The following is a 26,580-nucleotide window of genomic DNA, read 5'->3' on the forward strand; positions in this document are numbered from 1 at the left end:
TTGCCTCAGGCAAGGAAGTTTGCCCATTTTGCATAAAGTCATATATTTATTTATGCAAATAACCTTACTAGATTGTAAGCTTTGGTGATCTTTGAGACCAGGAACAATGTGTTGTATGCCTTGGTATATCCTCAGATGCCACTCAGAAGACTTTGAACATCATAGTATTGGATGAAGACACATCTACATCACAAAGCAATTTATAAGGCAAACCAGAGGAATGGTATGGCATACAGAAATTTAGAGTTACAAGAAACTGGAAAGATGAAATTAACTAGTTTGAAGCTATGTAGAATTGCTTATTAAGTAGATACTATTTGAGCTATAGATGGATTACTATTGTTTGATTCAGAAAATTAACATGTTTACTTTTCAAGATGTTTACACTTCCAAATTAATCAATGGAAAAAAAAACATTCCTAAACTGCATTTGAAGTTTCACTGTGTAGACTATTAAATTAGTGCATATTAATTTCAATTATTATTCATTGAGTATTTTTTAAGTTCTATATTTTTATAAAACAATAAAAACATCTTTTTATTGTTCCTTAGAATTTGGCAGGCTATGAATTTAGGCATGGCGCAGCAAGCAGGACTCGTCTCCCTCTTTTCAAGGTCCGCAGCAGTAGTGGCACAAGCAACTGGAAATGAGTGGAGAGTTTTACTGGGGCTTGATTTTGCTTTTCAATGAAATATTTCCTTAACTATTCATTATTTATCTAGTATAAAAATGTATTAGGTATATCATGAAACATGTGATCTCAACACAACTGTAAAACTGCATTCTTGACTCTATACGAAATAATAATAAATGATTGCTTACTGGTAGAACCCCTACTACCACATACAGTAGTTAAAGGGAGTATTAGTCTGGATACTTTAGAAAAACATATCCACAGAAACTCATGTACAAGAGAGAGTTTTATTTAAAGGGTAAGTGCACATCAAAGAAACACCCCAACCCAATGCTGCCCAAGTCCACAAGTCCAACATTAACCCATATGTCCAATACCAATCCACAATGTTCTCCTCCATCTCACAAAACACATGCAATGATACCGACTACAGGAGGAAAGCTGAGTCAGTGAATGTGTAAGCATCTCAGTGCTGGCAGAGGTCTCCACTAGGCTGCTCCAGCACACAGGGCTGCTTCAGAGTAGGTCCATGCTGCTTCTCCTTGGATGTCTTACAGGAAGTGAGCCTTGCCACCTGAAGCAGGGAACTGCTAAGGCAGCTGCACCCTTTTCTGATCATCAGAAGGCAAGAGACCTGAGAACGAGAGAGGCAAGGCTCACAGAGCCATTTAATTAACCCAAAATGTATTTATCAGCCAGGTTGGCACAATAAACTAACTACCTCAAAGGGCTAGCCTGCTAACCTAAAAATCAACAGCTTGAACTCACAGGAGAAAAATGTGGCAGTGTGCTTCTGTGAAGATTTCTTCCTGGAAGCCTTGTGGACAGTAGGACTTTGTCCTACAGGATAGATACAGGTGGGAATCAGCTTGACAGCAGGGAGTGTGGTTTGGTTTTAGTTTACTATTAAATTCTTGGTTTTATTTGTTTGTTTTTATCATTTTCTTGAGCCCTTTCCTACTTCTGGATGAAAAGACTGTCCTTCATTGGCTTATATTCTATCTAATGCTAAAAAAGTTAAAGCAATAAAATCTAAGCTTTTCTTTTGTAAATTAATCTCTTTTCTCACATCTTTCTCATACATAGTTAGAAGAAGTAAACCAGTAGCTCTAAGCTTCGTCAGGTCAACCAGTGTCTTCCTATTTTCCTTATTCTCATTGGTAAAGCTAGTATTCCCAAACTCCTTTTGTCCTGCTCCAGGTAATAATTTGTACGTTTTCTTTCAAACTTTCACTAATAAATTCTGTCATGGGCTCCCAGCTTCTTTCCTACCTAAGTCTCAAAATGAATGCATGCTTTCACTTTTTTTACTATAATAAAAGCCACCCATTTCTGATTCTAGTAGCTGTCTTCATCAAAATGCAATCGGCGATATACAAACAGTATGCACACTAAAATAAAGGCGTTCTTATAGGAATTTAATGGCACGCAGTTGTGAGATGACCTCAATTAAATATAAGGTAAAATAATAAACAAACACACAAAAAGGTGCCACGTGAGAGGAAAGTGTCTCCTCAGTCGTGGTGCAGAGGAGCGAACACCCGTGTTTCCAGGGGACGGTGGCATCCATGTGCCTTTTGCTGCAGAGCAGGGATTCCCGAGAGGAGACTGACATAAAATCCATGGAAGGTTATTGGTTCTTCATCGTTATTGCCGCCTGCGAGTTCACGCAAACCTGCGGCAGCTCTCAGGGGCTGCTCTGGGCAGCACTGGGGTCTGTCTGCAAAGGGAGTTCTACTCAGAGGGAAGGAGAAGGCAACCTGCAAACCTCCTCAATCTCCGGGTCAGTCTGCCATTTCTTCTAAGACAGGGCTGCTCAATACGTCCATCGCGATCTACGAGTTGATTGCAAATGAAGTGCGGGTAGATCGCACGGCATTAAAAAAATTGACGTAAGCCTGTCATCAATCCCGTCACTTAATTGACATACAGAGCAGCCAATCAGATGCAAATTTAGGTGTCAAACGCATGTGCAAACAACTGCACTAAGTGTAGCAAAACTGACAAGCTAAGTTATCGCCGATTTTCAGACCTTGGGTTTTTACTCTTAAATGTAAGAAAGGGTATTAAAATGAGAGGGGGGCTGGACCAAAAATGTATCAATTTCACGCGGAATGGGAGGTTTTGACACTAATAGCTCACATTCAGCTCAAGTCCAGAGCCATGAACAATTCTGGAACTTACTCGCAGAGGCAAAGTTCCCAAACATGAGAAAATGTGCTACCGCCTTGACTGATCATTTGGCGGCTCTACTTATTGATGTGAGTCAGCCTTTGCCCACATAAGCACCGTTCCACCATGACTGATGATCATTTGGAAGCGTGCTTGATGCTGGCTGTCAGCAGCTACTGTACGGACTATGCATCCCTGGCTCATTCCATTCAGTGCAAGTCATCATAGTAAACTCAGGTCATGACCAAAAATGTACTTATTTAATTGTGTTGTGCAATGGACTCATGCGGTTATGCAAGGTATATATAAACATAGATTGTACATTTAAAGAATTATCAATGCATTTATGAATAAATATAATAAATAAATAACATCTATGTTTTGCAGTTTTATAGTTGGTCGATCATTTTGACTTGATCGTTTTATAAGTAGTTTGCATGCTGAAAATGTGTGAACACCCCTGCTCTAAGTGATCATGGCTGCTAAGGTGTACTGCCAACGACTTTGCTTTTATCTTCCATATTTCTTAGAACATCACTTCGTTAAGCTTGAGCCCAGGGCCTTTCAAAGTGATTCTAAGGAACCTCCTTCTGAGCGTTATGATGTTTGGAAGACCACCCTGCAATAGTCACTGAAGAAAATGCAGACGTGACAGACACACATACTGCAGCGGAATAAAGCCATCCCTCAACTCAAGGCTGAGAGACGGATATCGTTAGCATTTTAGCAAATTATCATGTTTTCTTGTTTTTACTCAAGACGTTTCTGTTTTATTCTATGGATTCGGATCAGCAGTCTGCTTATGAAATGCAACACAGTGATTGAGGGATCCGGTTTCAGGTTGCTCACCTAGACTCAACCATCAGATTAGTCACTGTGAACACCTTGCAAAATAATGTACATCTCTTGCCTCTGTTTATTTGAAATAAAATGAAGATAACAAGATGATCTACCGATGGTTAGCAGAATAATGATCTTCCAAATAGAACCATATATTAATCCAGAAAGTGTGTGAATACGTCAGCTTTCAGGGCAAAGGTAGATTATGATTGCAGATGTAATTTAGGTTGCAGCTAAAATTAAGGCTGAGACTGAGAGAATATCCAAGGGTCCATGTAAGTGGAAGAGAGGGATGTGTTGTATCAGAACGTTGGCCATATGAGAAGAACCTGACTTATGTTGATGTTGAGGAGGGAGCCAGGGGACCACAAACTGAAGAAAGCAGGTACCCCAGAGAAGGGGAGAAGATGAATTCTCTCTCAGGGCATCTGGAAGGAATGCAGTACAGTCAACAGCTTCATGTTTGCACAATCAGACCTATTTTGCACTTCTTAGCTCCAGAACATTAAGAGAATAAATGTGTGTTGTTTTAACCATTGAGTTTGTAGTACTCGGTTGCAGCAGTAACTGCTACTTGTCATTGAGTCAGAGTCCCCCTGCTGCGGTTTTCCTGGGTGGCTTGAAACTGCCAACTTTTCGTCTGGGAGTGAAGTGCTTAAACATCTGCACCACTACCTCATGGGACTGCAGTGTGAATTCCATGAGATGATATGTACCAGCACGGTTAAAATGGGTCCTGGCATATGATAATAGGGATTGCTCATAACTGTTAGAATTTACTCTCCCAAACTGTAACTATTCCATTGTATGATAACATTTGTTTGTGTGCAAAATTTCCACTGTTGAATAATTAAATTATATTCAGTTTTCCATTATTTGAAAATGCTTCAGTTTACAAATTCTACAGGATGTTGTTTGTCATGGTGCCTGTACGGTAACTAGTACAATGTCGAAACATAGTAGGTGCTCAAAAATATTTCTGAAATATGCAAATAAAATAGTCACATATTTGTACCTATTTATTTTTCATAGCATTCTTTGGTCCCTGAGCTATATTTCCAGAAATGGAACTACTGGTTCAAAATGAGATGAATATTTTGAGAAAAATTATGCCAAGTTAAAAAATCATTTTATTGAGGGCTCATACAGCCCTTATCACAATCCATAATCCACCCATGTGTCAAGAACACTTGTACATTTGTTGCCATCATCATTTTCAAAACATTTTCTTTCAACTTGAGTCCTTGGTATCAGCTCCTCATTCTTTCCCTCTCTGTCTCCCACCCTTGCTTACTCACAAACCCTTGACAATTTAAAAATTATTATTCTTTTTTCATATCTTACACTGACTGATGTCTCCCTTTACACATGTATCATCGAATGAATATTCTTTGTCATCCTACCTTTGCAAACATTAAGAAACCTACATATGGAAATTGCATATTTTAATATAATTGTTATCATTTATTATATTCTCAATTACTTATTATATTGAAAACTCTTTAGTGTTTGTTTTTATATTACTCATTTTGGTGTTCTGTAAACTATCCCAAAATGATTTTCCAATGACTAATTATTTAAAATTCTAGAAAAGGACAAATTAAAAACTACTAGAAAAATTTGAGGTTAGCTCTTTTCTATGTTTTTTCTCCATGTGGGTTTGACAGATTTTATGTCAGTTTGGCTGAGCCAGGATTCCTTGTGATGCGACAGTTGAAGCTTCCTCTATGAGACCTAACATAACATCATAAACTACATTGTAGACTCTGATGTGAAGTAAGTAGTTACTCAGGTCATAGTCATGATGGTAACACCTCAGCTTTGACGACTTCATATCTAAGTAGATTCTGTGTTTGGTTTTTTTTTTTTTTTGCTGCCCTAAATCCAGCATCTGTTACGTAGATCTCTGGGTCTTGAGCCAACAGCTCACCATATTGTAAGCTGACCCTGGGAGCTACCAGAATCTTAGATTTATTCAACTCTACAAGCCACAGACCTGGGGACCTCTATCTCCTCTATCTACTGACCTCTATTTCCTTGCTTCATCTGCTTCATCTTCTTGCTTCCTCGTTCTTTGGCCTCAGCAGCTGCATGGGTTATGAGAGCCTCCTGCTTAACATCTGACCCATAGACTTGATCTATACTTATTTTACCAGTTTCCACAACCATGGGAACCATTTTTCTTGATATAAAGTTCTCATTTTATGTACTCATAAAATCATAACTTATTTTTCTTCTTATAGAACCCAGCCTAACATAAGTAATTTTATTTATGAAATAGAATGTTATAGCATTTTTTAAAACCTTTTTCTAATCTTCATCCCTCTGCCTCTCCCTACAGTTCACTCTATTCTCAATACGCTTCTCTGTTTGTTACAGTACTATATTGAAATACAGCACACCTGCACATAAAACGTTATGATTTTAAAATTATGCATTTATTTGTCTTTCTAACATGTCTATATCTTTATATTAACTCATCTGCATGCTATAAGGATGCAAAGTTTAACCCTTTGCTTGTCATTTTTGTTACAATATTTTCCAAGTTGGTAATTTAATTATGTGTGTTATTAAATTGATTTCAACTAACTACATTTATTTGAAAATTAGCTACTTTTACTGATTTTTATATCATATAGAATTAGAATCAGTTATGATTTTAATCCACATATTTATTTTCATAGCAAAGCATCATGATCATAATCCTGATTTCATACTTCTAACCATTTCTTAATAATGACAGTTAAAAATATATTGATAGCAGCTATTAATATGTATGATATCATCCAGTTGTTATAAGGTGGAATTGGGGTAACTTAAGATATAGAAAGGTCTCACATATTAAATAATTCTCTAACTGTACAATATTAACTATAGTCATTCCAAAATAATAATCGTTTCATCAATTGATATTTAACAAAGAAAAAAAATCCAGAGATGATCTTATAGTCACCAAATTTTAAATCATATTTACAGAATACATGTTTTCTCTAGTGTTAAAAGTAAAGGAGTACACATATGACTGGTCTTACTAGGTGCTAAGATTTATTCAACTTTGAGGACCTTATATTTACATAAAAATTAATATAAAATAGTTATAAGGTATAATAAAATGTTTTTTCTAGGGAAAAAATTGCCCAAACAGAATGTATCTAGAACTTGAAACTTAGAAACAGAAGTCTATCAACAGTTTGACACATGTTTGGTTTGACGGTTTCATAAAAAGTTAAACTAGAAGGACCACATGACGCACAATTCCATTTCCAAGTATGTACAAGAACTCCACCAGATGCTTCACACCATGTTCACAATCGCCAGGAGGTGCTTGCGGTGTCTGTTACCAGATGAATGCATAAGTGAGAGGCGGCATGCATACCATCACAGGTTATTCATCCCTAAAGAAAAATTAAGCTCAGATAAAGGCTATTACACGACTGAACCTTGAAAACTACTAATTAAATATCCAAAAAAGGACAAACATTGTGTGATCCCACTTATATGAAATATCTGAAATAGTTAAGTGTGTAGAGAAAAATATTTTAGTAGTTGTCAGAAGGGAATGGAGAACTATTGTGAACATTCTTAGTTTTTGCATAGATTTATTTTAAAGTAATTAAAAATATGTTTCCATGTCCCTGAACAGCTGAAGACAAATCCTGTAGATAATATAGCTGTATTATTCTTCCTATTATGCCCTCATAAAGATCCCATCAAACAAGTAGTTCCTGAGGGCCAGCTGACTTCAAGGTATAGAAGTCAACTCAGAAGGTTATAGTGACTGCATTTTGAGACTACCAAAGGGTAATTTGATAGACTTCCTCAAAAGACAATACTTGGGGTATTGTGTAAAAGGAGTGTGTTATTGTTTGTTTGCATTATTGACTTTTCACTTTGAATTGGGGGAGAGTTAATAGAAAAGATCATCATCTTGACATTCAACAACCCAAACATACCTACTTTCCACCCATAATTTGTAATCCACTCAACACACCATTGCTTATCCTACCTCTTCCCTTCATTCACTATTTTGCTTTCAACTTCTTAACTTTGTTCTTCAATGTATGCTGCGGATTGCTTTGGGGTAGGGGGAAGTTAGAAGGATAGAGACATGGGCTTTAGAAGCATATAGATAGAAGATATCTTTAGAAATTATAGCTTCACATTAATCATTTTTGTTATAAGATAGCTGTATAATTTTGTAGCAATAATGTTTGACTTACCCTATGCAGAAAAGCTTCTGCATTTTCCATTACCTCTTGGACTAAAGAAGCTAGGGCAAATGAAAGAAATGATGAAACCAAAGAGCTGAAGAGAAAAATGTCAAAAAACAGGTTGAGAAGAGAAAGCTTGTATTATAATGAAATTTGCAATGGCCTAGAGTTAGAAAACCAAAAAGAAAGAATATATTAAAACTGAATGAACCAAAGAAAAATATTTCAAGCTTTGAGTTGGATTACTGAAAGATTTTTATGGGCAAAATATTAAATGATACAGTAAGCATCAAAAGAAAATATAAAGAATACACAGTTACTGCACTAAAAAGAAATAGTTGATATTAAACGATTTCAGGTAATAACATATGATCAAAAAGTTATTGTACTGAAGGCAGTCTAAGCTACACTGATGGCATTAGCCGAAAACAAAGCTCCAGGGATTTTTGGAATAACAAATGAAAAGTTGTCACAGGCTAATGAAGCACTAGAATGCACATTCATCTATGCCAAGTAATTGGAAGACAGCTACATGGGCAACTGACTAGAAGAAATCTATATCTGTACCCATTTTAAAAAAGGTGACCCAACAGAATTTTGAAATTATAGTACAGTATCATTGATAACACATGAAAGTAAAATTTTGCTGAAGATGATTCAACAATGGTTGCAGCAGAATATTGGCAGGATGCTGTCAACGGTTCATGCCAGATTCAGGAAAGCACATGGGATAAGGGCTATCATTGCTCATCTCAGATGAATGTTGGCTCAAAGCAGAGAATACAAGAAAGATGCTGACTTCTGCTTTGTTGACTATGCAAAACATTAAACTGTGTGGTCCATAACAAATTGTAGATAACCGTGAGAAGAATGGGAACTCCAGAATACTGCATTGTGCTTATGCAGAACTTGTACATCAATCAAGAGGAATTGTGAGAATGAAAAACAAGGACATAGTTCATGGCTTGAAATCAGAAAAGCTGTACATCAGGGCTCGATCCTCTTACCATCCTTATTCAATGTGTGTGCTGAGCACATAATCAGAGAAGCTGGATTAAATGAAGAAGATTATGGCTTCCGGATCAGAGGAAGGCTTTATAACAACATGCGATAAGCAGATGACACAACTTTGCTTACTGATAGTTAGGACGATCTGAAGTACTTGCAGATGAAGATTAAGGATTGCAGGAGATTCAGTATGGATTACAATTCAATGTAAAGAAAACCCCACTCCTCCGAACTAGACCAACAGTGACCATCATGCTAAATGGAGAAGTTTGAAGCTGTCAAGGATTGGATCTCCTCGGCTCCACAGTCAATGTTCATGGGAGCAGCAGTCAAGAGATCAAATGATGTCCTACGTAAATCGGCTGCGCAAGGCCTCTTTAAAGTGTGGAAAAGCAAGGATGTTACTTGGAGGAGTGAGGTGCTCCTGACTCAAGTCATGGGAGTTGCCTCACATGCATGTAAAAGTTGGGTTGAGCAAAGGAAACTGGAGAAGCAGCAGTGCACGTGAAGTTGGGTGCTATCAAAGATCACTGGACTGCCAAAAGGACAAAGAAGTCCATCTCAGAAGAAATATGGCCAGAATGCTCCTTAGAAACAAGGAGCAACCAATTCCTGGGCAAGGACAACCTGCTTGATAAAGTAGGTGTGTGTAGGGGGTATATAGCAGTACCAAGAAGAGGAGGCCCCTCAACCAGATGGAGCCACACAGTGGCTCCAACAACGGATTCAAGCCTAATAACAACTGTGAGGATGGTGCGAATTGTTGTCATCCAACCACTCCAACCCATAGCAACCCTTTGCATAACGCAAGGAAGACTTTGGCCCTGGGCTATCCTCCCAACTGTGCCTGCGTGTGAGGCCACTCTTGCAACAAGTGCATCAACCCCTCTCCTTGAGGGGCTTCCTCTCTTCAGGGACTTTCCACTTTACCAAGCTTGACGTGGAGCCACATGCCATTTTGTTCTGGTCTTCGTAAGATTGCTATTAGTGCCAACTGACTAGAAGGCCCCAGCAATAGCTTTGAAAGGAGATGTAAACAATCAAACAAAGAAGAGAATTTAAGGGTTAACAAATGAAGGGAGGTCTGGTTGATATTACCACATGGAAATATTTCACTGAAATATATGTCAACTTAATATAGTTTCATACAGCAAATTAAACACATATATACACTTAATTAAATGATAAATACAAAAATTTAAATGCATATTCAGGGAACTTTCAGAAAATGCAACTGTTTAACCTTTCTATTCTGATTTTGAATTGACACCCTTCCGCTTTCTCTCAGCTTGCTCTGCAGGAAACTGGGCAAAAGCACAAATGGCATCTACCGTTACATTCTATTGCTTTTCTCCAGAAACTTCTCATCAATTCAAAAGACTTGGGCAAACATAACTGACAAATTGCCTTCTCCACTGAAGATATCGGAGAGCTAAGAAAATCATCATGATTTTCCTTTTAAACATCTCTATATGTAAATAAGAAAAGCCACCGTTAAGAAAGAGCCTACCATTTTGAGAAATTGCTTCAGGGATACAAGTATTTGAAGGTAAGTTATTTGTAATCTAGAGTCTTCTAAAAACCAATGTAAATATGTGCTGGTGTAAGAGTAGCCAGACTTAAATTTGAAAATTACACTACTATTCAGAAAGTATTCTGATTCTTCATTATAATGTGGGCTTTATTCATTTATTCATTCATTTATTTGTTTGTTTGTTTGTTTCTCCTGTCAGGACAAAAGTAGATGACAGGCTATCTTTAGCAGTGTGACAAAATAGTCTTATGTGCATTCCTTCTCAAAAGCCAGCCCCCGTGGAAGGAACATGTCCCTCGTACTCGGGGAAATTCTTGCGAAGGCTGTTTGGAGAACACGTGGTAACTGAAATACTTGCTGTGACGGTGGACTGAGTTTCTTGAGGGAGGCAGTGCCTGAGCCTCTCTTGCCAGAATCTTCTATGAATTATTGTTGCTCTTTTTAATCTTTAGCTTGGTAGGACTTTGCTTGTTCTATTAGATTTATTTCACTTTTTTGCAGATGGGGGTCTCACGTTAAATATGCATTTATAGCTAGAGGTACAGAAACATAGGAAACTGGACAAGCTACTGAGTGGAAGTCGGTGTGTCATGAGAATCGGGAGCAGGCATATGATCGGGTTCAAAGGCAGAAATGGAGGGTTCAGTGAGCTGCCAACTGGCTCAATGGACCCTAGAGATGGCCTCCGTGCCATATTTTGCTAGCAGCATTTGGACTGTAGAAACAAGAAAACCGATTTTAATAAATACATGTTTTGCATGAGACAACGTGTTTGGCAGATAGTGCATAATAAAGAAATCTGGGTGTTTTTCTTTTTCTTAAGCTACAGTTGTAACCTAACTGGTTGCATAGTGGGTTGTAGGCCAGTCGGCAGTGTGAAACCACAGCCACTCTGTGGCGGAAAGACAAGGCTTTCTGCTCCCTGAAAAGCAAGTCTTGAAAATCAACACAGGAGCAGTTCTGTCCTCGCTTGTTGGGTGGCTGTGAGTCAGAATTGAATCCATGGTAGTGAATGAGTAACTTATTTTATATTGATTTCTCAATAGCATTTGTCTCTTACTCATTACCAAATAAAAAGCTGTGATGGTTAGGGTTTTTTCTGTGCCAGCATGGCACCTGTAAGGAGATATGGGTGGAGATTAGCCTGTCAGTCAGGTCGAAGCTTGATGACCTTCTTTGGAGGGGCCAGCAAGATAACTGGCTCTCTGGAGGCCAGCCTCTTCCTCTCTCTGCATTTACCTTCTTGTGGGCTGACCCTGATGTCAGCCAGAGCCCTGGAGATGCATCCACCCCCATTGGATCCACAAGACTTTGCACTCACTGGCCTGTGATATTGATATTCTTGCATTTTGCATCATTACTTATGACTGCAGGAGTCTGAAGAGGGACTTGACTTGAGTTGGACTTGGCTGGGATGTTTTGCTGATATAAAGCTTCCTACACATATATGAGTGTCACTGGATTTGGTTCTCTCACCAACCTGACCTAACACAGAAGCCATGAAGGATAGTGCATTTCTACAGCTATTACATTAATTCCTGAAGATAAGGCATCTTCATGTTCTCCTCTATAGATATGTTTTCCTATCCAGCTGCACACGTGGCACTCCTAGCTATGGCCAGTCATATGTGGTGCTGCAGATGGATCTTTAAAAAACAACAACAAAATTTATATGTAAAAAAGAAACTTGAAAATTCAGTTTTTCTCCTAAAGCTTTCAGCAAACATACAATTGTCCAGGTCTTACAACGAATCATGTAAATAACATGTAGAAAACCTGAGATAGAGCATAGGCTAATATGGAAATTCTATAACCTATGCTGTACTAGCCTCAGTTTCAGGACTGATGGCAGGAAATATCTGGTTGATTGAGACTGATAATATTTGATTTGGGTATTTCCATCAGAGAGACAAAGATCCTCCAAGTCAAATATTATCTACATAAAGACAGAAGGAGGACTCAAATGATAAACCCAGCTCCAGACTAATTGCCACAATAGTACCATGTGCAGCTCTGCTGCTGGAGAGTTAAATTGGCACACTCTACCTTCTTGTTGGAATTAAAAGATGGCTGGGGGGGAATATAAGAATATTTTTATTTAAAAAGTTATGAGGTAATCTCGTTATAAGTTTTCCAAACTTCTCTACTGAATGTTTGTTCCAAACTTTATTTAAATAGCATGTTACAGTGATGCCTCATTTACATGGTGTGTCAAAGTGTTATAATTTCCACATTTCTAGACTCCCAGGTCCAAGACAACATTGTATAATGAAAGGAGGGGATACAAGATTTCATGGAATGAATTTCAATGTAAATAATAATCCGTTTTTCTATCAACCTTCCAAGGACAATGTGAAATCTCTGATGTATTGTTTATTATATACTCAAGGATTTTGCCCTCCATGGCTTTAGGCATTGTCAGTAAACATGAGAGGGGAGTCATTATACTGTGTGGAGTTTCTGTTGTGGTGTTTCTTTTTTAACGTGATTGTCACTGTTGCTGTTGTGTTGTTTTGCATTTGCATTTGATCACAAAATCCATCTCAGCACAGCAATGGTTGCTTTCATTGGGAGGCAATCTGACAAATCGTATTGCTGTAGCTAAAGGAAGTCATGTTGGATTATCATTTGGCATTATCAGACAGACAGTATGAGTTTTAAACTTCATTAAAAAACCCATAGCTATTATCAATGGAAAAACATCTTTAAAAATATTTATTTCTTATAATATGTGAATTATGATAACACTGTTAATATCATTTTAGATAGGTAAAACCAAATAGACATTTTCAAAATATATTATTGTGAATATTAAATAAATTTTCTGAAAAAAATTTTTAAATATAAAAGGGAGAGGGATATAATCAAGGCATAAAAAGATAATATTACTAAAAATGAATAAATAAATAAACTAGATAATATTACTCTTAATAAAATAACTGTGAAGCCATTAATGAATAGAACTATTTTAAGGCATTTATATCTTAAGAACAAAAAAATGAAAAATAAATCTTTTGCATTTAGTGTAGTTCCACATATATATGTGTTTGTGTGTAAGATATTAATATTATTACCATTAGTAAGATATATATGAGTGAGATATAACTTCTATTAATACACGCACACACACATATATATATATATATATTGACTGGCATTGACTTGATGCTGATTCATAGTAACCCTAAGGGACAGGATAGAACTTCCCAATCAGTTTCCAATTAATAAAAAAGCCATGTCTTTCTCCTACAGAGCATTTGGGGTTTTCAAACTGAGAACCTAGCAGTTAGCAGCTCAATATCTAACCATTATACCACCAGGACTCCTTAGTTAATCAATACAACTTGAATATCTACTATGTACCAGGCATAACATCTTTATGGAGACTCTGCAGTAACTATAAACAAGAATATCACTGCACTTATTTTGTGGGCATGTCTTCTGCTTGTCTTAGTTCTGCTGTAACCGAAATACTACCAATGGATTGATGTACTAAAAATAAAACTTGTTTTTTCAGTGATAGGAGGCGAGGGCGAAGGAACTCTCTTTCCCCGTCAGTAGGTTCCAGGTGAAAATCCGTGTCTCGGTTTTTCTAGCTGGTCACCCTTGGAATCCGCACGCCTGGAGATTGCTCTGTCTGCCTCCATTGTCTTCACATAGTGCTGGTCTTACTCCTATGTCTGCTCTTTTAGGTTTTAAGATTGATTGGCAAAACACACTCTTTATAAGGCCTCGCCTCAGTAACCTAAGAAAGAAAAGTCTATTCCTCAAAGGAATTCCATCTGATTAAGTCCACTGTATGTGTTTTTTTTTGTGGGGGATCATGTATACATATATGTTTACATATATGAAGGGGAGCGTGTATACATAAATGTTTATAGCTATGAAGAAAACATGTGCTGCTTTGCAGAGTCTGCTACAGTTAGGTAAGTTATTTGAATCATGCTTAGACTCAATTTCCTCATCTATAAATTGGTTCAACCATACTTTCTGCATTAGTCTGGGTGGACTGGAGAAACAAATTCATAGACACACATGTATGTATAAGAAAGTGTTTTATATAAAAGAGCAATTGAATATTGAGAAAATATCCCAGCCCAGTACAGATCAAGTCCATAAGTTCAAATTAACCCATATGTCTGATACCAATGTATAAATTCCTCTTCAGACTCATGAAACACATGCAAAAACACCAAATGAAAGAGGATCTCAGGCCAGTAGGTGGAAAGTCTAGTGGATCCAGTGGTGGTGGAAGTATCTCAGCACTGGCAGAGGTCTCCACATGGCTTCTCCAGCTCTGGCTCTATCAGCATAGCTCCATGTGGCTTTCAGCAGGGATGTGTAGCAGACAGTGTGAGTTTCATCTCCAGGAGTAAAAGAGTACATCCCAGAATCCTCAGAAGAAGGCCCTGCCCACACAGAGGCCTCATTAGCTGTGACCTGATTGACAGGATAGACTCCACCCATTGTTTGACAGATTATGTAACTACTACACTTCCCTTAGTATATTTCTAATAGTATTAAAATAAATTATTTAACCTAGTGTTTTATATATATATATATATATATATATATATATATATATATATACTGTTATTATCATTTTGTTTTATTTCTTGGAGGAGGCAGAATGAAAACAGACATTGAGAAATTATAAACTACTGATAATACAATTAAGTAAAGTAAATTGAGAAGAAAATAACTTAAGAGAGAAGAATAAAAGAATCACCACAAAGCAGTATATAACCTTTTAGCATTTCTTATTTTATAATATAAACTTATGAATAAAAATTGTTGTTCAAAATTTTTAAATGTAAAATAGTATTTTAGTCTTTGTATTTAAATATCATTTCTGCTTAGTTTGACCTAACATACACTAAATCTATTAAAATATAATTAGTACATCTCAAATTGGAAAATATCATATATATTTTATAGAATTAAAATAGTAACCATCCCCTTGAAGTATAACATTATAATTATGGGGAAAGTATTTATTGAAGAAAATCTACTCGAGGATTAAGTTTGCCAAGATATTTTCCATAACTTCACATTAAAAATATATTTTTATGATTAAATTGAAATATTTTGAAATTGTCATGATTAAATTGAAATATAAGCAATGTTATTAAATCCTCTCTCTCTCTCACATTATATTTGTACTCATTCATATTCTCCCTTTTTTAATTGATTTTCTATAACACAAATCTTATCCGTTGGCATGATTTTTTTCAAAGAATTAGAGATGAGATATCATACTTAAGTTATCTGTGGCTACAGAACTTCAGCCTCACATTACCTCAAAGATACAGAGTTCAGGACAATTTCCATGAAATTGTCTCACAACCTGAAGTTTACAGGATTATAAGTGTCTTCTACATGATATCTAGTTATGGTAATTTTAAGAACAGGAAATCTATTTATCTGTGTATATCTTAGACAACTTTAGGTAGAAGCTATTTCATATACTCATAAGAATTAAAAATATAAGCATATGTAGAAAATTGATTACATGCTATAATGATCAACAATAGAAAGACTATTTTGAACGCTCTGATATTGCAAGATTTTTAGTTACTTACAATCGCCTGAGTGGTCAGGTCCCTGAATATCAATTCCTCTCTCCTATAGAGCAGTTTCCTTCTACATAACGTTTCAAAGTGAACTAATGATTTTATTGAGTTTTATTGTAAGAAGTTTCCTGAGAGTAAGTTTATCTTCCCTTTGCTCTTCCAATGACCTGCATCCCTGCACCCTTATCTCTTTCTTGGGAACTCCTCTTCTTTCAAAGTCAGCCCGACCTTGAAGTATGCCAGGATGCCTCAGATGTTTAATCTCTGCAAACTCACAGGCATTTAATATACACCAAAATAAGAGATAATAGATGGCGACGTTCACAAAATGCAAGTTTACTTTCTCCTATCCCTAGAAATTCCATTAGGGAAAATTTTTACATGTACATTTTGTTCACAACAAAGTGCTGATAAACCTTTTTTGAGTTGCATTCAATTGAATTGCGTTTGTAGATAGTTTATATGTATTTGACTTAACAGAACCTTTCCCAAACACCTAAATATCTGCTACATCCAAAGTTCTTATGCATTACATTACTGATTATTACTGATTTCTAGTTCTAGGTGCATAGATGTCAATGGATTCATCCTTTCATTTACTAGCATTATTGATTTTTCACTAGCTTTTCTGAGTATAGATAAATCAATGAACAAAAAAAGCACTATGCTAATTGATTTTAAAATCATGGTGAACTGTTCATATTAATGAGTGTCTAGCACTATTCAATTATATTCTGCAAAACTTTCATATTTTAAATAGTTATGTAATAACAAATTTTGAAATTATGACGAAGTTTCTTATCTATTTATGAGTACTCTTATCTTCTTAGAAGGAGACGTGCTGAATTATGTATAAATTGCTGTATAAGCAATGTAAATATTACATTCATCAAAGTTACCCAACAAAGTATAGAATACTTTAAAATGTAAATAGCAACAGACTGAAGAGTTAAAGCAATTGTATTGATTTTTATTTCTAGCAATTAATGCAGCACTGGACTTCTTACTATCATAAGTCAATTTCCTTTACTTCTCTTGCTCATTCAGGAGAAATTTTTTATTCTACTTTTGTTGCTATCCATAATAATTACATGTGTACATCTAGTTCTATGTGAGCATCCTGATGCTTAGCTATAATGATTTCTCTAGAGTCAATGTCCGCAGTACATTTGGGTCTTATTGTCTTTGGCTTTCCCACAGTCATTTGGACACCCTTGAGGGAGAGACCATGCTTCACTCAAACAGAAGTATATCCTGAAATTCTGGTCCATTACATAATTTTCTGAAGCTGGGAGAAAGGCATTTGCATCATTTCTGTTCCCAGATCTGTTCAATATATACTTCCAGTCTGTCATGCCTGAAATTAATTTTTTACAATCTGGATCTTTACTATATGCTAAAAATTCAGTACAAAAAAGGACCTCCTTCTGCAGAGAATGTGTAAGCCAGAACATCGTGTTCCATCTTTATAATGAAGCACAGTTCCTATCAAAAGGCAAATTCTTGTTTCAAAATGTTTGACTAGAACAATACTTTAAAAGACAGAAAATGCAGTAGTTACTATTAAGAAAGTGAAAAGACCCTTAACTAGGAAAATAGTTAACATGTGTGGCCTAGATTATATAATTGTGTGTAGACTGGGAAATATTTTATTCAAATCATATTACTCTAACTTGTGCTTCTGAAATTGGGAAATAAATTCAAATAATCTTAGACATACTCCCCTTGAAAAGTGTCATTCAGTTGTGTAGTTATTAATAAAATAAACTAACGTTTTAGTGTCTATCAACAACTCTTTAGCAAATGGTAACACAGCATTTTGTTTTTCCAGGTGAAAAACATCCTTCTCATTTCTTAGTATTTTGTGTTTCCCAAACTAGAAAGCGAATATTCCAATTATCAAAGTTTACAAAACATACAATTAAAATTCCTAAATTTCAAAGTAGAATAACACTAAAAATATTTCAAATATTAAAAAAGAAAATATAGCAATATTAACAAATAAACAGATCTTTTGTATGATTTGGAAAAGCTATTTACATGAGGATGTGTGCTTATTTTCTGTAACATGGGCATATATGTATGTAATTATGAAATAACACGACCCATTTAATGTCCTTACCACAATCTCCAGTTGAGGAGTCCCATTCGAGCATATTTCAAGGCCTGTGACTAGCCCTGATCCCAGACAGAGAGCACAGGACAGTGGGTTGTAGCATTTGCTTAAAACTTTATCATTTCATCTCCCTTTTGATTAATTTTAAAATGGTTTCAGTTGTTAATATTTTCTGCTTTCTTTCCAACTGAGAGTTTTCTATGTTTTGGAGAGACATTGTCCTGACAGTATTTGTTTGCTTCCTGTTTGTGTTCTGCGTGATTTTCTGTACATGAAATTCTGGATCATTACATCTATGTATGGGCAGCCACTGGATTCCTAATTGGCACAGAAGCAAGGATTGGAGTAAATGGGGAGTTTACAGAAAATACAAGGAAAAAATGTTCTGAAACCGACTGTGGTGTTGGTTGCACGGTGTCTCTTCAGGTGATTAAAGCATTGAATTGCATGATATGTGAAGTAGATGCCAATGAAATGATTAAAAACCAGACTCTGCTTCCTACCTCCTGGTCCTTCTCCTTGTTCCCCTCCATCTCCTCCTCCTTCTCTTATTACTCTCATCTCCCTTCCTGCTGCTCCCGCTGCTGCCGCGTTGAAAAAAAGAGAGATCTGTGAAGCTTTGCCACTTGGATTCAGGCTCCAAATGCCACACGCATTTGTATTTCTAACTTTTGTCAGTTTTCTGGTGAGGTGATTTTGACATCATGGACCTGTAACAAACCAATTATAAATTACTAAAATTTCAACTGCTTATTTTTTCTGATAAATTATATCTTTTGTTCTAAAAGTGTTTGCCTTGGGCTTTTGGATACTATGTTGTTTAGCACATGGATGTTTGTTAATGCTTGGCCTTTATAATTTTCTAGATCTAAATCATAAGTGAAAACTTCTCTAGTTCATTTAATTCTTTAAACATCAAATTCTGTTTATTAACACTAACTTTTTTGGTAGTTTTGCATGGTTTATTATATATCTTTACTCATTCTCTTAGATGTTAACTGTTTGCAATATTTTTGTTTTATATGCTTGACTTACATAAGTCTGATTTTTTTCTTTTTTGCCAGTATAATTTGAGATTATTTTAATAATATATGCACTTTACTTCCATTTATTTTTTATATATTCTGTTTTATGTCATGCATTCATGATTTTTAAATCAGTTAGGCTTAATTTATGTTTCCATTTCTACTATGGTTTTTAATGCTTACATTATGTTTATATTATGGTACATTTTGTTAGGCATCTTTGTTCCCTGCCTATTTGTAAACCAACTGAGAAATGCTACATGAATGAGACAGATGGCAACCAAAATATCACCTCAATATGTAATCTTTATGAAAGAATTGGGTGATGCTTCCTAAGGCAGCACCTGAGAACGTCTTTCTCCTCTTCCTAGAAGTTCTGGAACAGGAAGAAACATTATAATGGAATTTTATGGCACTGATAGTCTAATGGGTTAAGAGTTAGGCTGCAGTTCCGGTGTGGGAGAAAGATGAGGGGTTTTGGGTCCCTTAAAGATTTAAACATACGACTTTCCTCTCGTTCCTAAATGCTTCCTACCCCCTCCCCCATCACGATCCCAATTCTACCTTACAAATATGGCTAGACCAGAGGATGTACGCCAGTACAGTTGGGAACTGGAAACACAGGGAATCCAGGACAGATGATCCCTTCAGGACCAGTGGTGATAGTGGCGATACTGGGAGGATGGAGGGAAGGTGGGGTGGAAAGGGGAAACCGATTACAGGGGTCTACATATAACCTCCTCCCTGCGGAATGGACAACAGAGAAGTGGGTGAAGGGAGATATTGGACAGTGTAAGATATGACAAAATAATTTATAAATTATCAAGGGTTCATGAGAGAAGGGGCGGGGAGCGAGGGAGCAAAAAAGAGGAGCTGAAGCCAGGAGCCTAAGTGGAGAGCAAATCTTTTGAGAATTATGAGGGCAATGAATGTACAAATGTGCTTTACACAATTGATGGAATGTGATAAGAGTTGTATGAACCCCCAATAAAATGATTTAAAAAAAGATTTACAGTCTCAGAAACCATAGTGTCACTGGGAATCAGAACTGATTCAATGTCAGTGAGTTTGAGTTTGGGTCCTTCTGAGATAAAGTGCAATGAAATTTAAATAAATAAACTTGATTAGTTGAATTCTTACCAAAAAAAGGAGAAATTTGGGCTGTATAAACCTATCATATGTTAAGACATGTAATATACTTGTGTTAACGCGGGGTGACTAGAGAAACAAATCCAGGGGCACTCATGATTGTATAAGAAAGAGCATTATATCAAAGAGTAATTGCATTTTAATAAAACATCTCAGCCCCAATCCTGATCAAGTCCATAAATCTGGTATTAGCTGATAAGTTCAATACTAGTTCATCCTTCCGCCTCATGTAGTTACATGCAATGATGCAGAATGCTTACAAATCACAGGCTGGTGGATGCCAAGTCTTGTGGAGGCAATGGCAGTAGACGCATCTCTAGGGCTCTGGCTGCTATCAAAGTGGCTCCATGTGGCTTGTCAACAGGAAAGCGAAGCAAGGACAGAGTGTGTATGGCCTGCTTCCAGGGAAAAAGAAAGGAAGTTCCAGAATCCTCATGAGAAGGCCACACCCACAAGAAGCCATCACCAGGCTATAGCCTGATTGACAGGCTAGACTCCACCCCTATAATTATTTATCAAGTTGACATGAAATTATGTAACTACCTCACTGCCTATACATAATGTTTTCATTTGAGTAAATATTACTTTTTCCCAAAGCGCCTCCTCCCTCCCAATTACCATGACCCCAATTCTACTTTGCGGACCTGGTTAGACCAGAGGATGCACAGCGGTGCAATAGGGATCTGGAGACACAGGGAATCCTAGGACGGATGAACCTCTCAACACCGCGGTAGGAGTGGTGACACCGGGAGGGAAGAGGGTGTAGAAAGGGAAAACTGATCTAGGAGATCTATGTGTGACCTCCTCTCTGGGAGATGGGCAATGGGAGGGAGGGTGGGTGAGGGGAGACCCAAGTGGAAGGTGAATTTTGAGAATGAAGAGTGCAACTAATGTATAAAGGTGCTTTGCTCAATTGATGTATGTATGGATTGTTTTAAGAGTTGTATGAGCCCCAATAAAAAGATTTATTAATAAAAAAATAAATGTAAAATTTTTAATTGGTACTATCCCCATCATGAGGTTCTTTTATACTATTTTCTCTTTCATTATATTAATTATGTCAAGAGCACTAGATTGTCAATTTTACCTTTAGTTCTTCATTTTCAACTATAGAATTGAGTTGACTTTGCTGTGAAAATATTGGCACTCATTGTGATCAGACGTTCCAGGGTCTCAATATGACTATTTCACAATTGTTATTGTTAGCATGGAATGACTAAAGTCTTAGAAATGCATCTATGAAGAACGTTCTCCCGTCATGTGTAATAAATCCACCTAGAACCAATGTTGAACTGGTAGTAAAAGGTAATTATTGATTTTCATGTGAAAGCTCTGTGGATTTTAGACTACTCTCTTTAACTTTTCCTTTCTAGCACTGAATGCAAAATAGTTTTGTAAATAGCTAACCTAGCATAGCCGAAGGATGGAGCTCAGAATTTTAATTAGACCTTCACTAGTACACATCAATCTTATTTGTTTTTTTCATTTTAATGGTGGTAATGATTTTCTCCTTCTATTGTCATAAAGATCGATGTAAAGAAAGATTCCTTCTACCACCATTCTGGAGCTAAATATAGTCACAGCCACGTCTGCTTTGGTGTGGGCTGGCTAAAGTGAAGATGTTGGGAATGCTATGGAAACAGAATTCAGATTTACAAAGCTCAAAAGTAGCACCCTCAACCCCACTCCAGAAACTCTTGAATAACAATTTGGCTTTGCATGAATTTATGCATTATTGTTTTGCTTTAAGCATTGTGAGACTAGTCTTCTATCATATTTTAGAAATGATATGTTTCTATCAGTAACTGACAGATCCCAAGAAAATATTTTTTTCTTTATGAATTTATTTATGGTATTTTGCCTACTTTTTCCCCTGTGGGACACTCTGCTTTGAGGTTTAAACAAGTCTGATTTTCTCAGCTGGCTATGTCTTGGTGTTCATTTGTTATAATATTAAAAGTGACCTTCCTTTATATTATATAATTTTAAAATTTTATATGGTTTAATTAGAAACACTTCCTACCATATGGTACATCTCACAATTCATGATGCTTGATCTCCAATACAATACAATAATCAAATGAAAATGCATAGAAAAAAAATCATTAATTTACATTTTATATGGCGTCAAAATCATTAACTTACATTTTATACGGCGTCTCAGCATGTTAAAAGCAACTCTTCTTAACAATTTTACTGCCATCATTTCAAATATAAGCATTAATGATACAATAGGCTTTATGCATCCATTTCCCAGTTATACAAACATTAATTCGTAATAACTTTCATTTCAGTGGTGAAGTGGTCATGCATGGACTGCTAACCGAAATGTCAGCAGTTCCTAAACCCCAGCTGCCCCACAGGAGAAAGACAGCGCTCTCTCCTCCTGTACAGAGTTGTCGTCTCCACTCCTTTATAGAGTTCTCATCTTGCAAAGTCTGAAGTGCAGGTCTAGCCTGTCCTTTAGGGGCACTGTGAGTAGGCTTTAACTCACTAGCAATGAGTCTGGGTTTCGCTTTTGTTTCAGTCTGGAGGAAAGATGAGGTTGTCTGCTCTCTATAGTGCTACAGTCTGGACACCCCCTGTGACAGTTCTATGCTGGAATTGACTTGATGGTCAGGCTTGTTTCAGTTAAGCTCCTATTCATTCGTTATCAATCACAGAATTATTTTGATACACACCCAAGATATCATATCATTGATAAACATTAATATATAGAGATACATATAAAAGAATGATTTAGAAACAACTAATTTAATTTTCAAAAGGCAAAAAAATGTAAAATGTAATGAATTTTAAAAGTTGTGAATATATGCATATGGTAAATATTAAACTCATTATTTCTATGCACATGCTGATTATCAATGGCTTGAAAAAAAACAAAGAACTGGGAGTGATAGTGACTGGAAATGAACAATACTGAAGTGTATATTATTTACAAGAAACTCATTTCAAATATAAAAGAAGGAAAGAAAGTAAAAGTAAAGGAGTTGAGAAAGAAGACACATTGTCAAGGCAAACAAAAAGAGTAGAAATAGCTGTATGTTTCAGGCGGCCTTCAGAACAAGGGGAAGTACCAGCGATCAAGAGGGGCGCAGTCTGATTATGCTGCACTGGTATTTGCATGTGCATTGCTTCTGACAGATGGCAATCACTGATACAACTGCACGAAAGATAAACACGTACTCTATTACTTACATTACCGAATCTCTACCAGTAATTGACAAGTCCAGTAAGCAGAAATCCGTTGGAATATAGTTGAACTGAACAGCATCATCAATCAACTAAACTAATAGTCATTTTAAAAATACTTTATCCAACAATAATAGAATACACATTTTTTTCAAACTTACATGGGATATCAACCACGATAGACTGTATTCTAGGCCACAGACCAGATGTCAAAAAGTTAAAACAATAGACATACAAAGCGTATTTTCTTTCCATAGCAGACATAAACTATAAGTCAAAACCCCCCAAAAGCTAGAAATTGTGTATATATGTATGTGTGGTTTTGCTTACTCTTCGTGTATATGGTATCACATCCACCACCAAAAAGGACATTTCAAGATCTGTATTGAAGTAAAATGCTTCTTTCATAGAGTATCTATTTTTTAATGAGGAAATCCAACCAATACTGAAGTCAGTGATTCAGAAGTTGAAAAATGTAACCGATATCTTCCTTCTAAAATTAATTGAACATGAAATTAAGATGCATAAGTAATTTTACATCCGATTGGAATGCAGAAGTTAAAAACAAAGAGGAAGCAACAAAAATTGAAAAATATGGTCTCTGTGATAGAAATGAAGCTAGAGATCACATTATAGAATTATGCAAGACTAATGACTTGTTCATCGCCAATACTTACCTTGAAGAGCACAAAAGTAGACTGTATATGTGGAAGTAACTTGATGGAATACTGGGAAATCAAATCGGCTGCCTGTGTGGAAGAGATGATGGGCAAGGCCAATATTAGCAAATAAAACTAAGTGAAAGGTGGACCATGTAACATTGCTCCTCTGTGATTTCAGGGTGAAGCTGAAGAAAATTAAAACGAGCGCACTCCAGCCAAAAGTGTGACCTTTGTTGTGTTTACCTTGAGTTATAATCCATCCTGAAGGCTGCACTCCTTGATCTTTATCACCAAATGCCTCAAGTCTTCTCCATTTCAACCAGCAAGTTTGTGTCACCGGAATATGGAAGGTCGTTAACAAGCTACCCTCCAATCCAGGCGCCACCCTCCCCTTCAGCTAGTACTGGGTGGCGGGCAGCATACAGATCGGGTGAATCTGGTGAGAGGCTCTGAGCTGCCACACACCTGTCCTGGTTTTAAACCATGCAGTCTCCCTTGTCTGCCAACTGAGGCCTAGCAATCAGATGCCACCACTTGTCCCACAGTCGGCTGTACCAAGGTGGCTTGCATCTGACATGGTAACTGGGACTATGCAACCCTTATTTCAAATACTACAGAGTCCTCCAAGGTGGGAAAGTCTGCAGCAAAGCTTCCAGACAAAACACAGAGTGTGAAGAAGGAAAGGGTATCCACTACTGAGGAATTAGCCACTGAAGACCTTATCAAATTAGCCACTGAAAACGTTGTAAACCTCAGCAAGGGACACTGGAATGTCACGAAGTATCAGAGGCACGTTGTCATTGTCAGATACAGTGCCAGCAGATGAAGCCTTCAGGTTGAACGACTCACTGTCATCAACTCGATTACAGCTACTCGCGACGCGAGAGGATAGAATAGACTACATTCCGATGAAAATGAACGTTGCTGAGTAGGGCTTACCAGAAAATGATTCTGTGAGGTACCACCAGCACACGTGGCTCTCAGGAAGCCTCACAAAAACTACAGACGTTTCATCAAGTCCAGGACGTTCTTCTAGTGATCAATTTTAGCTCTTTGCATCAGGGCATGCGTCAACGTTTTCCACAAGTAGTTAGTCAGAAGCACGGCCTAAAATGAAATTTCAATTATCCTTATTTTGTCTAAAATAATGTTTTTTTGACTTATTTACCATTTAAATTTGAGGGTTTGATTTTGAAACAAGGAATTTCTAACTAACAAATTGTCAAAAGGCAACCTTCATAAAATTATCCAGTAAATTTACAATATGATGTTAAAAATAGAAGTTTCCTTTTCTGTTTTTTTAATAAGAAAAAGTTTGATCTCTATATTGTGTGTTCATTCCTCACTTACAGAAAAAAAATGGGTTAGAATAAGGAAACGTGTGAAAACCGTTTTCAGAATTGCTCTGTGTAATTAATGAGTCATCTCCCTTAAGCAGAATTTCAGGATGTTAAACTTTGCTGACTGTGATTAGTCTGAAAACCTCTACATTCTGATCCACTATTTTTCCGGCTTTAAGATTTTATTTTTTACTAGTGTTCTTCTCACCAATGTTGCCTCTGAAAGATTTGACCTTAACCTACAGACTTTAATACCAGTCTTTTCCAGAATATAGTCTTAAAAAAAACCCATAGATCCTTTCCAAAAGCTAACCGAGCAACTGAACTGTTAATGTCGAACCACTAAGCAATGCCATGTTGATAACAATTTTAATTGCTCAAAGTGCCACGTTGCCTGTTACAGGAATGGACTTACGTTTTCACAGTGGCAATAATGCATAAAGAAAATTAGATAAATCTCTTTATGTGTAAAGGTGATTAAACATACTGGACTATTTCCAATTTTTAAAACAATGGTGTCTCATTAAGGCCTGCACCCAACAGAGTCTGTGAGTCCTTCAGCAGGACGTTATGTTTCCATCCCTTTCTATAGTTTTTCCTCCTAAATAGTCTCTCTTCTCACGCGGTGTCTACGTCACATATTCTGCATTAAATTCTTAATAAATATTGCTAAATCACTTTGAGTAAATGCTAAATCACTTTGCCATTTGCTTCATTGGCAATCTGCTTCATTGAAAATAAAGCAAAAAAACCCACCTAAATTGAATTTAGACTAAATTTTTGAGCTGTTCTTCTAAGTTTCCCAAATTTATATTTTTCTTTCCATCTTTACTATTACTTTACTCCATGCCTTCTTACTTCCCATTCCCTGAATTTCAAATCATATACAACTTTCTTGTCTCATTTCTGTTTAAAAAATCATTTTATTGGGGGCTCCTATAGCTCGTATCATAATCAATACATACATCCATTGGGTCAAGCACATAAATACATTTGAGCCATCATCATTCTCAAAACACTATCTTTCTACTTGAGCCCTTGGTATCAGCTCCTCATTTTCTTCCTCCTTCCCCCACCGTCCCTCCCTCACAAACCCTTGCAATTTTTTTTCATATATTACATT

This window comes from Tenrec ecaudatus, chromosome 2 (assembly GCF_050624435.1).
Source record: "Tenrec ecaudatus isolate mTenEca1 chromosome 2, mTenEca1.hap1, whole genome shotgun sequence".
NCBI lineage: Eukaryota > Metazoa > Chordata > Mammalia > Afrosoricida > Tenrecidae > Tenrec > Tenrec ecaudatus.